The following is a 9,117-nucleotide window of genomic DNA, read 5'->3' on the forward strand; positions in this document are numbered from 1 at the left end:
TCCGAGTAGTTCAGTTCGTCATCCGAACTTCATCTTAGTTTTTTTAAAAATACCTTTAATGTAACAACTATCATAATTTATATATATATATATATATATATATATATATATATATATATATATATATATATATATATATATATATATATATATTATATATATATATATATATATATATATATATATATATATATATTATATATATATATATATATATATATATATATATATATATATATATATATATATATATATATATATATATATATATATATATATATATATATATATATATATATATATATATATATATATACAGCAATTCCCCACGAAAACAGCATGGAAAAAAACAAAAGTGCTCGGATCGGGCTCAAAAATTTTCTGGGGGTTCCCTGGCCGAAATAATTAGACCCGTATTTTTTTGTTTGGCCATTAGGGCGACCTACGCCGTGTTAGGGTGGTCTGAAAAATGGCCATTTTCGTCGATTTTCGCAAAAACCACTTTTTTCAAAAAATCATATCTCCGCGTCATTTCATCCGATTTTAGCTGTCTTAGACGCAAAAGAAAGGTGATAAGTTGGTCTTTCAAAGAAAAATAATAAGAAGTTTCAAAAATCTAGCCTAACATATGAAAAGGGCGTATGAAACATTAAAATGACGTTTTGACGGTGTCTGGACCAAAGAGCCTATGTCTGGAAATATTTTTATCGGATTCCCCGGACATTTTTACATAACATACTACAAAATGGGAGGAGTTCATTAACAGGATTCCGAGATATGATTTTTTGAAAATAAAATCCGTGTTTTTCGACGCGCCGCGTGCAAAAATCGGAAAATGACGAAATCGGCAAAAAATCAACTTTTTTCATTAAAACTGCGATAACTTTAAAATTTCAGCGATATTTATATTTTTTTTTTAATTCTTCACGGATTTTTTTTTGTCATCATAATGCACATTTTGTCAAACGAGGAGTTTGTTTCGGCACAGTTTTTACCGCTGCGATGGCAACCCTGTTAACCTATCGTTTCGACCTCAATGGCCGAATCCCATTTGAACACCGACCACAATAAATAAGATGCCATCATTTTTCCTCTTCCAACACGACTGCACTATTTTTTTTTAAACACGATTTTACTTTATCTAATCCGGTGAATCCGGATAAACTTCCGAGGTTAATTTTTTGGTGTGCTTTTGTGTCGCTATTCGCGTGGGGTGAGTGATTGTGGTAATCGAATAATAGCATCATTGGTGCGCTGGAAGTGGGGACGCGAAGTCGTGATTATTCAGGTTAATTTTTTGGTGTGCTTTTGTGTCGCTATTCGCGTGGGGTGAGTGATTGTGGTAATCGAATAATAGCATCATTGATGCGCTGGAAGTGGGGACGCGAAGTCGTGATTATTCAGGTTAATTTTTTGGTGTGCTTTTGTGTCGCTATTCGCGTGGGGTGAGTGATTGTGGTAATCGAATAATAGCATCATTGGTGCGCTGGAAGTGGGGACGCGAAGTCGTGATTATTCAGGTTAATTTTTTGGTGTGCTTTTGTGTCGCTATTCGCGTGGGGTGAGTGATTGTGGTAATCGAATAATAGCATCATTGGTGCGCTGGAAGTGGGGACGCGAAGTCGTGATTATGCAGGTTAATTTTTTGGTGTGCTTTTGTGTCGCTATTCGCGTGGGGTGAGTGATTGTGGTAATCGAATAATAGCATCATTGGTGCGCTGGAAGTGGGGACGCGAAGTCGTGATTATTCAGGTTAATTTTTTGGTGTGCTTTTGTGTCGCTATTCGCGTGGGGTGAGTGATTGTGGTAATCGAATAATAGCATCATTGGTGCGCTGGAAGTGGGGACGCGAAGTCGTGATTATGCAGGTTAATTTTTTGGTGTGCTTTTGTGTCGCTATTCGCGTGGGGTGAGTGATTGTGGTAATCGAATAATAGCATCATTGGTGCGCTGGAAGTGGGGACGCGAAGTCGTGATTATTCAGGTTAATTTTTTGGTGTGCTTTTGTGTCGCTATTCGCGTGGGGTGAGTGATTGTGGTAATCGAATAATAGCATCATTGGTGCGCTGGAAGTGGGGACGCGAAGTCGTGATTATGCAGGTTAATTTTTTGGTGTGCTTTTGTGTCGCTATTCGCGTGGGGTGAGTGATTGTGGTAATCGAATAATAGCATCATTGGTGACCTGGAAGTGGGGACGCGAAGTCGTGATTATGCAGGTTAATTTTTTGGTGTGCTTTTGTGTCGCTATTCGCGTGGGGTGAGTGATTGTGGTAATCGAATAATAGCATCATTGGTGCGCTGGAAGTGGGGACGCGAAGTCGTGATTATTCAGGTTAATTTTTTGGTGTGCTTTTGTGTCGCTATTCGCGTGGGGTGAGTGATTGTGGTAATCGAATAATAGCATCATTGGTGCGCTGGAAGTGGGGACGCGAAGTCGTGATTATGCAGGTTAATTTTTTGGTGTGCTTTTGTGTCGCTATTCGCGTGGGGTGAGTGATTGTGGTAATCGAATAATAGCATCATTGGTGCGCTGGAAGTGGGGACGCGAAGTCGTGATTATTCAGGTTAATTTTTTGGTGTGCTTTTGTGTCGCTATTCGCGTGGGGTGAGTGATTGTGGTAATCGAATAATAGCATCATTGGTGCGCTGGAAGTGGGGACGCGAAGTCGTGATTATTCAGGTTAATTTTTTGGTGTGCTTTTGTGTCGCTATTCGCGTGGGGTGAGTGATTGTGGTAATCGAATAATAGCATCATTGGTGACCTGGAAGTGGGGACGCGAAGTCGTGATTATTCAGGTTAATTTTTTGGTGTGCTTTTGTGTCGCTATTCGCGTGGGGTGAGTGATTGTGGTAATCGAATAATAGCATCATTGGTGCGCTGGAAGTGGGGACGCGAAGTCGTGATTATTCAGGTTAATTTTTTGGTGTGCTTTTGTGTCGCTATTCGCGTGGGGTGAGTGATTGTGGTAATCGAATAATAGCATCATTGGTGCGCTGGAAGTGGGGACGCGAAGTCGTGATTATTCAGGTTAATTTTTTGGTGTGCTTTTGTGTCGCTATTCGCGTGGGGTGAGTGATTGTGGTAATCGAATAATAGCATCATTGGTGCGCTGGAAGTGGGGACGCGAAGTCGTGATTATGCAGGTTAATTTTTTGGTGTGCTTTTGTGTCGCTATTCGCGTGGGGTGAGTGATTGTGGTAATCGAATAATAGCATCATTGGTGCGCTGGAAGTGGGGACGCGAAGTCGTGATTATTCAGGTTAATTTTTTGGTGTGCTTTTGTGTCGCTATTCGCGTGGGGTGAGTGATTGTGGTAATCGAATAATAGCATCATTGGTGCGCTGGAAGTGGGGACGCGAAATCGTGATTATTCAGGTTATTTTTTGGTGTGCTTTTGTGTCGCTATTCGTATGGGGTGAGTGATTGTGGTAATCGAATAATAACATGACTTACTGAATAGTTTGTGTCTTGAGCGTAATTTTCGTTGAGTAATTGGTGTTTTTTGTGATTTTTTTTTTGTGATCTTAATTAATTGTTTTGTGATTTTCAAAGCCCTTCCTATATCATCGTTGATCGGAAGGCACTGCGTCGGGTAAATTGTGTATATTTTTTTTCGAATAAGGTTTTATTTTTTATGGTGAACAAGCCATTTCTATATAATGATCGAAAGACGCACTGACATTTTGGATTGATTAATAGTGGAGTGAAATAATTGTGTGTGAGTGACTTTGTTTGTTAACCAGAAAGACCTTCCCATAGCATCGTTGCTCGGAAGGCTCGCCGACGGGTTTGTTATGAAAGTCCTCCCCATAGCATCGTAGCTCGGGAGGCATCGAAAAGCCAATACCTTATCCTACTAACCCAAAAAAATAATAATCATGTGATGCTTGAAGGAGATGCTGTGGATTCAACGGTCTCAAGCGGTATCAACAAGTATATAGCGAAAAACTGTGTGCTTGATGAGTCTGCAACTTCAACTATCGGACTAACATTCCTCCCTTTCGTTGAACTGCAGGCTTCTTGGGAGGGCGCCGGTATTGACTAATAAAGCAAGGATCTTCAGAGGTTAAACAGTGAACGGATGGTTGGCTCCCACTGATCATTTTTGATTCATTGTTTAACTTCAGCTGATCTGTCAATAACGGAGTAGCAGCTCATTGGCAGTCAACCATGCTCATGCTCATGCTCATGCTCATGCTCATGCTCCGGTGAATCCGGATAAACTTCCTGTCTGTGGATGACGTCACTGCACTTTCGTTCGTTTAGCTACTCCACCTGATTTTATAGCTATTTTGCTTCGCTAGCCTTTGCAGCTGGTGGAGAGTAAACGGAACGAACTTACCGGTTGCGGGATCCATGCGAGGATCCCATCCTCGTCGCCATTTGTGGCACCCTGCGGGGCTTGGCCACACCGGTCCGCTGCAGTGTCCGTCACACCCGCCACTTGTACTACACTTATGGGCTCTGCGTGCCCTCACTTCCGTGGTTGACACTCGACTGACTCCTTGTGGATGTGGTGTGTGTCTTATCCTCACAACCTGCCAAGATGTTGGCGCTTTAGGTGAGCACCACAGGATGAAAAAGGGTATAGTTCCCTTACTTTGATGAAAGATCTGTATTTTTTGAAAGAAGGGAAAACCTCAAGAAAATACACATTATACTTTGATCTTATGAAAGCTTTTATTTTCTATAGGTGTTCCTTTCTTTGAAAATAACCGTTCTGCTTTATGGTAAAATTTGGTAGAATTTAGTCACAAAAGTCAACTGATTAACAAAAGAAGGGAAAATTATTATATAACAACACGTTGAAAGAATGTTGAAAACATCTATTGTTTGTCTAATATCTATCGATCAACATTGTTACATCTCGTGGTGGTTAATAAAGTATTGGTTCAATAGTCAACTTGCTTGTTTCTATTGTTCGTGTCCGAACATTTTACTTTCTTTCTTATTATTCATGTATTTATCATTCATATTGTTGTCAAAATATCGAGTTCCTTCAATGTGACTAGGTCAAACCAACGGAGTACAAACTAAATATTCTTAACCACAAGTAATCGAGTTGGCAAGATTCCATTCATTGTCAAATCAGGTAATATAAAAAACTCATTTTTCCGGGAAATGTCCATTCCGGGAAACGTCCATTCCGGGAAATTTCATTCCGGATAGCGTCCATTCCGGATAATGTCCCTTCCGGATATCGTCCATTCCGAAAAACGTCCATTCCGGATAATGCCCATTCCGGAAAACGTCCATTCCGGGAAATGGAATTCCGGAAATTGTCATAGAATCCATTCGAAGTAACCGTACCAAAAGTGAATTTTACGTAATCACTATCAAAATCACCACGGTTTTTAAAATAACAATTTATCACAACACTCTATGAAATTCTTTTTTTTTGTGAAAACGTTCATGGACATACCAAATTTTTTAAACTTGTTTAGGAATTTTGTTTTTTTTGCGTTACGTAGTATAAAAGATTTTTGAAAATGTGTGATTTTTAAATGACTAGTGAATGTGTTTAGACCGAGCCACGTAGCCCAGTGGTAACGCTTCCGCCTCGTAAGCGGTAGATCGGGGTTCAAATCCCGGCTCGGACCAACACAACTGGTGATCTTTTCCTTTCTGGAATCGATTGCTTAGTAAAGGGAAGGTAGTGTATCGTCACAAACTGGACCTTATCACGACACCTTAGGGAGGCGACCTATGGAATGTTAACATTAACCTTAACATGTTAACATTAAGTTGAGAATGAAACTGCCACTGAATCCGCTTTGTAAATGCCGGCCCCGATACTCTTCAAGGGTGTTCCCCTCAGGAACTGGGAAAGATTTACTTTAGTGAATGTGTTCAAAACAATCCAAAAATTTTGGATGAACTGCTCGTAATTTCAAGTTTGTTTTTTTACTATTGTTTTCATGTAAAAAATAAAAAAAAAGTTATATGTAAAAATAATTTTAATTATTCATAAAAAACCTTATCTTTATTATTTTTAGTCCTTTCTGATTTACTACCGTCAGTGGGGGTGACTATGGGTCAAAAAACGATACACCTCTCATCCCTTTGAGGGGGTGACATTGGGTCAAATGAAACTAAAATGATGCTCAAATACAAAGATATAGTAAAAACAAGTCATCCAACCTAGGGGGTGGACATATAGGTTAATAGATCATTAACCCATTAAAATAGATAGTTAAAGTATTGATATTTCGTTAATTTATTGACGCGAACCTAGCATCCAACAGTGTTTCTTGTTCGAGGGAATCGTATTGACATGCTACAATGTTTGAAGTAGAGATTTTCAAACATTTGGGTACTTTTTGATCAATTCCAACAAAAAATGTAAAAAGTTCATTTTTCGAGAGGTCATTTTTGGCCAAAAACGTACCTCAACTTTAGACAGCTGCTAAAATGACAGGATTTGTTCTAGGAACGAGATTTTTTCAGCAAAGTCATCTTAAGATGTCCCTTGCACAACCCTTTTAACAGAATTTAGTTTCATTGAGAAGTACCTGAGAAATGGTAAAATCCGTAAAAAAATATTTTGACCCAATCTCACCCCCCAGAACCAATGTCACCCCCATTGACGGTATTCAATATCTAGCTTTGAAATTAGAGTGACTTGAATGTAAAAAAATCAACATTTCATAAATAGTGTTTGGATAATTTTTTATTTGAAGCTGACCATGCAACATTTTTAATCTCAGGAAATGCTATTTATTTCACTTTGACTTAGACAGTTAGAACTGTTTTGCAAATTCAGAGACAACAGGTAACCTTCTAAAGGGAGATAAACATTGTTGTTGGTTTCCCGCATAATCAAAAACCATCGGGGGAATAGTCCAAACTATATTACTACTAAAAGAGATGTAGTTACCACATACTTAACCATTATCATATAGTTACGGCACTATACAAAACCATAACGAAACTGATCGTCAAATGATGACGTTTTTATTGAAGTAAATCTAATGATTCTAACTATTTTTGAACTATTTGGGGTACAATAACCTTACACTAAACAGTTCGGATTGTTTAGACAACGTGACTCAACGAAAAAATGTACAAGTCCAAATAGTTCAAACAATTTATCAACTTTATTGAGAACAATATAGCAAAATTCCACAGATTTTAGATTTTTATAGTCAGAACCTGTAAGAACTAAAAACCCGGATAAACGAAAACTATATCGATTGTGATGAGGAACTTAAAATAACCTTATGAGATATAGTCACCATTTGTAATAATGTTATTTGGCGGACCTCGACAACTATTTGTTGAATGGTTACCATACGTAATAGAGTTATTTTAATGTTTGTAATGGTCAACAATTTTCTTGGGAACTTTAAAAAACTACTTACGGATGATTTCTCAAATGGTTACCCTAAATCATAAGGTAATTTTAAAGTTCAAATGGTCCAAATTGCGGACCTTGATGACAATTTGTCAAATGGTTACCATACGTTATGGAGTCATTTTAATGTTTATTATGGTCAACAATTTTCTTGGTAACTCTAAAAACTATTTGAGGATGTTTTCCCAAATAGTTACCCTAAATCATAAGGTTGTTATAAAGTTCAAATAGTTAACATTGATTCGCAAGTACCATATAGAAACATTAAATAACCATTTGAAAATTGTTGCCATCTTCATTTTTTTTCCACAAAACAAAAAGTAAATTGGAATAAAAAACTAAACAGTCTTGTTTGTTGATTCAAAGAGCGGAGTTGAGAGCTAAGTGAGATGAAAAGGTGTTTGCTTTGAATAAATTAAAGATGCATACTATTGCACTCGACGTGAATGTGCATCAAAATGCAGAGCGTTTAAATGAGCAATAAATGCATTGTAAGTAATGTTTCTCTTAATCAAAAAAAAATTGTATGCAATTATTTAAACAAGCATCATTACAATCTTTTAGAATTTGATACGATTCATATTAATAGGAACACAGACACAATGTACCAGGATGTGGAACTCCAGGCTGGGAGACGGATTTCGTGTTTTCCTGAAACTGATCTTGCGGTATTTCTTCGTCACGGTCGTTTGGGTAAAAATCTCGGTGTTCGCAAATTCGTCCTGATCTTGGCCAGCTTGACCGCTTAACTGAGATTTTGCAGACAAGTAGCATGAGGATGCGTGGAGCCAAAGAATCGCACTGTAGTCGCTCACGTAGAAGTTCCACCAGAATCAAGCGTTGAAGTTTGAGCTCTTCTGAGGCCGTCGAGCGATCGGTGTAATTTCGTAAGGAAGATTGTGCACACACACATGTAAACTTAAACGCTGCGTGGAAAGCTCAACTCCTTAGCTGCACTCGAAAATTATTACCGCGTCGGAAATGCACTGGCTGAAGATGGTGCAACGCGATGAAAACTTGCATTCTCTGGGGGCACCGTGGTCCGTTTCAAACAAAGCTGTCCAATGACTCCTGCGAGAGGTGAGTCGTGCCAATTTCCCCCATACAGTTTAAATTCGGTTTACCACTCGCGTGACAGCCGTCGCCATGCTCATTTTACTCGCGTTTCTCTCTCGCTCTCTCCAACTTTTTGACCCGACGAAGGTGATCTCGAGGTCGTTTCGGTCCTGCAGTCTCTTGGCGATTGGCTGACGGAGAGATCTTGGTATAAAGACGTCGAAATTATAGAAAGTAGATAAACAGGATCATTAAAAGTTTGATAATTTTGGAAGCTTGTGAAATAACTTATCCGATGGTGGTGAAGAGTTTGGAGAGAATATTTGGCCGGATTATGACGAATTAGGGCAGGCTCTATGTTCAGAACAACTAGCTTTGTGGAACCTTAGTGTGTGTCTACTGCTGTTACCAATTGTGGCTTTAGACTTTTGAGACAAAGTGTGACCACTTGACCATGACCAGTTGCAGCTGCAGCCGTTTTTGTCACCCGCTAACCAAATCCCGAACCCCCTAAAATAATCTTTAATTTCATACATAGAATCTACATCGAATAACAAATATAAACATAATCAGTAAAATAAGGTCGCTCTTCTCAACTATGTGAATCGTGTTGTAATCGAACCAAGCCGAATATGATAAGACGACAATGTGATGCGTCTGCTCGTTAACGGTGAACGGCCCGAGCGGTTTAGGCTTTCAGGATTTT

Source organism: Culex pipiens, chromosome 1, assembly GCF_016801865.2.
Source record: "Culex pipiens pallens isolate TS chromosome 1, TS_CPP_V2, whole genome shotgun sequence".
NCBI classification, from domain to species: Eukaryota; Metazoa; Arthropoda; class Insecta; order Diptera; family Culicidae; genus Culex; species Culex pipiens.